The 4,108-nt window shown below is 47.3% G+C and overlaps 2 non-coding genes across 2 annotated transcripts; both read right to left on the bottom strand.

Annotated features, from left to right (window-relative positions):
• Nucleotides 1-283: 283 nt before the first annotated feature.
• Nucleotides 284-367, bottom strand: Trnal-uaa (transfer RNA leucine (anticodon UAA)). Its single transcript has one exon. It is a non-coding gene; the product is annotated as a tRNA-Leu (tRNA).
• Nucleotides 368-2,142: 1,775 nt separating this feature from the next.
• On the bottom strand, nt 2,143-2,226 carry Trnal-uaa (transfer RNA leucine (anticodon UAA)). Its single transcript has one exon. It is a non-coding gene; the product is annotated as a tRNA-Leu (tRNA).
• Nucleotides 2,227-4,108: the final 1,882 nt, after the last annotated feature.

Below are 4,108 nucleotides of genomic sequence, written 5' to 3'. Positions count from 1 at the left end.
TCATCTATCTTTATTATGCACTACGATTCATTTAAACACGTATGTGATGCTGCTGAGGTTGCCTCGCTGTCGCTTGGAACCCAGAGGCACAACACAACAACACCGGAAACGTCCGTGAGAAGAGCTAAAAATCGACACAGGAAAAGTATGTTCCGGTATTTCTTTTCGACCGCTCGGGGTGTCACTGTCGTCTCCAGTAAAATGTGCATGGCGTGTTTCTGCGTAATTTACTTGTTCTGTAAGATCAAGGGAGTATGTTAGTTTCAGAATGTTTGAAATGCATTGTCAGATGTGGGGTTCGAACCCACGCTCCCTTACGGGAACCAGAGCTTAAATCTGGCGCCTTAGACCGCTCGGCCAATCTGACGTGCGAGGCAAGAGCCCCAGAGACTTCCATCTCTAGCAATATCTCATAGATCCTCATGCGAAATCTGTTTCTTTTTTCGGTAGGATGGAATTATGTCAGTTTTAGAATATTTAAGACGCAATGTCAGACGTGGCGTAGGAAATGCACCCTCCCTTTCGGGAACCAATGTGGCGCGTTGGACCGCTTTCTTCCGTCGTTTCCAGTTTGAACTGTAACTAGCGAAACTGTATTTAATAATAGGAACATTTTCACATTGATGCAAAGAAAACTTGATATTAACGAACGGCAAATAGGGCCGTTTCCTAGCAACTGCCACGCTGTGCATTACGCACTCGTGGGAAGCCAATGAAATACTTCCTGTGAGGCTCAAACTGTCGACCTTCACTTTACAATACTTAGGCACTGCCCCGGTGGTACCGACGCGTACATACTGAAACGTCTTTGGATCGTCAGTGAGTACTTCATGTTAGAAATTTCGTGTTCGCCCTGATGTGCATTAAAGGGCAGATTCTTCAGTAAAAGTTAGTTCTGCGCTCAGTTACAGTATATGGCCCTAGCAGCACCAGGAAAACGGGTTCAGATTTACTCGCCTTCCACTCGGCGTTGAGCGCCTACAGCGAGATTGCCTTCGGCCTCTGGCGCCAGGAGGGAAGGCGACACATCACGGCGCAAGCAGCGCGTAGCAGAGGGCGGTGGTGGTGTGTCGGTCAGCATGGTTGCTTCCCAAGTAGCTGATCCGGGTTCGAAACCCGGACACCGCACGGAAGTTGTCTTCTTTACTCAGGAGAGTGTTTCCAACGCTCGCGATCGTCGAATTTCCGAACTGTCGTGTTACGAATGGTTTTCCTTCGCCCCTCGTCCCGCTCCGCGTAGGCTAGTGCGGATTGCGATTCACAGCATCGTGTGTCCCCATGTGTCGACTTGTCTCGACTTTGCTCGGCTGACGCTTGCAAATGGGCGTATATGTAGCGGACAGTCGCTAGAAACGACTGGGAGAGACCAACTCGACAAACACACAACGGACCCTTTCATTTGACTGCGGCCGCAGGCTAGCGAATTTAGGTACCGAGAGGCAAGAGAGGGGTCAGCGTGCTTGACCGTATCATCACCGCGCAGCAGCACCGAAAACTAAGGGAAAAGGCAAAATCAAAGAATCCAACAGCACGCAGACTTCCTAGTTAGCCACCGAGCCGTGTACTAAGCACGCAAAAACGCAGCTTAACCTCGGTGATCGGACGAGAACCCGTGTCGTCAGCGTGGCACGCAAGTCGGCGAGAACGTTTCCAGACGTGCGGACATCTTAGTCCTTGTACAGATCACTTGGGATTTGCCTGGCAGTCTCTCGCGCTGCCTTTTAGGGAACCAATATGGAATAGCCCTTGGTGGGATCTAACGCATAGCCGTCCCGTTGTTAGCATGACACACTAACTTAGTGAGCTTACTGCACACGCAATACGGCCGCTTCAAAACTCCAGTACCTGAGCCACCGTTTCCTCTATCTTTATTAAGGCACTACGATTCATTTAAACACGTATGTGATGCCGTTGAGGTTTTCTCGCTGTCGCTTGGATCCCAGAGGAACAACACAACAACACCGGAAACGTCCGTGAGAAGAGCTAAAAATCGACACAGGAAAAGTATGTTCCGTTATTTCTTTTCGGCCGCTCGGGGTGTCACTGTCGTCTCCAGTAAAATCTGCATGGCGTGTTTCTGCGTAATTTACTTGTTCTGTAAGATCAAGGGAGTATGTTAGTTTCAGAATGTTTAAAATGCATTGTCAGATGTGGGGTTCGAACCCACGCTCCCTTACGGGAACCTGAGCTTAAATCTGGCGCCTGAGACCGCTCGGCCAATCTGACGTGCGAGGCAAGAGCTCCAGAGACTTCCATCTCTAGCAATATCTCATAGAACCTCACTGCGAAATCTGTTTCTTTTTTCGGTAGGATGGAATTATGTCAGTTTTAGAATATTTGAGACGCAATGTCAGACGTGGCGTAGGAAATGCACCCTCCCTTTCGGGAACCAATGTGGCGCGTTGGACCGCTTTCTTCCGTCGTTTCCAGTTTGAACTGTAACTAGCGAAACTGTATTTAATAATAGGAACATTTTCACATTGATGCAAAGAAAACTAGATATTAGCCAACGGCAAATAAGGCCGTTTCCTAGCAACAGCCACGTTGTGCTTTACGCACTCGTGGGAAGCCAATGAAATACTTCCCGTGAGGCTCAAACTGTCGACCTTCACTTTACAATACTTAGGCACTGCCCCGGTGGTACCGACGCGTACATACTGAAACGTCTTTGGATCGTCAGTGAGTACTTCATGTTAGAAATTTCGTGTTCGTCCTGATGTGCATTAAAGGGCAGATTCTTCAGTAAAAGTTAGTTCTGCGCTCAGTTACAGTATATGGCCCTAGCAGCACCAGGAAAACGGGTTCAGATGTGCTCGCCTTCCACTCGGCGTTGAGCGCCTACAGCGAGATTGCCTTCGGCCTCTGGCGCCACGAGGGAAGGCGACACATCACGGCGCAAGCAGCGCGTAGCAGAGGGCGGTGGTGGTGTGTCGGTCAGCATGGTTGCTTCCCAAGTAGCTGATCCGGGTTCGAAACCCGGACTCCGCATGGAAGTTGTCTTCTTTACCCAGGAGAGTGTTTCCAACGCTCGCGATCGTCGAATTTCCGAACTGTCGTGTTACGAATGGTTTTCCTTCGCCCCTCGTCCCGCTCCGCGTAGGCTAGTGCGGATTGCGATTCACAGCATGGTGTGTCCGCTCGGCTGACGCGATAGCTGACGCTTGCAAATGGGCGTATATGTAGAGGACAGGCGCTAGAAACGACTGGGAGAGAGCAACTCGACAAACGCACAACGGACCCTTTCATTTGACTGTGGCCGCAGATTCGCGAATTTGCGTCCCGCGAGGCAAGACAGGGATCAGCGTGCTGGACCGTATCATTACCGCGCAGCAGCACCGAAAACTAAGGGAAAAGGCAAAATTAAAGAATCCAACAGCACGCAGACTTCCTAGTTAGTTTTGATTAGTTTTTCATTTAACATAGATTGTACATAATGGAACGTTTGTAGTTGGTAAATATGTACCGTACTGAATGCATATACCTGAATATCTCTGATAGTGAATGGCTTTGGCATTGTTTTGGTTGTTTTACAGTCATCTTTGTATAAATCCTCCTTTGTGGGGGAAGATCTTAGTGTGTAGGTGTTGTCGTAGGTTATGTATGTATATATATACATAAAGAAAGTGATTCTTCGCTGCTGCATTAACCTAAGCATTCAGCACTGAATCGTAATGGCGTGGAATTTTAGACGCGAGTAACTGTAATTTTCAGTTTACGTGGTTATAATCGTTTTGAAGCACGATTACTGCTAAACAAATATTTTCTCACATAACGTTTTGGTTGTAGAATAATACAAATACCAGGAAATTCATCATATGGGTGGGATAATAAGTGAAAACTAATGCAATGTGACAAACGTATATCATAATGTGAACAAGTTGTCTATTAATGAAACTGTTGGATTTTAACCGGTAACGGAGCCGTTTAATTAAATAAATAGCTGTATAAAAATGGCTGTGCAAGATATTACCTGTACTTTGTACTAACCTACAGACTGGAAATGCTAGTTTCGACTAAATAATGTCGTGTGACCGAAAATGATGTAATATTTTCTAAGTAGGTCACTTGCATTCTGCCGAGAAACTCTCACGTTGCAATTTTAATGAGG

This window comes from Schistocerca serialis, chromosome 7, assembly GCF_023864345.2.
Source record: "Schistocerca serialis cubense isolate TAMUIC-IGC-003099 chromosome 7, iqSchSeri2.2, whole genome shotgun sequence".
NCBI lineage: Eukaryota > Metazoa > Arthropoda > Insecta > Orthoptera > Acrididae > Schistocerca > Schistocerca serialis.
The sequence above is the reverse complement of the archived record's forward strand: the minus strand, read 5'-3'. Positions and strand labels throughout refer to the sequence as shown.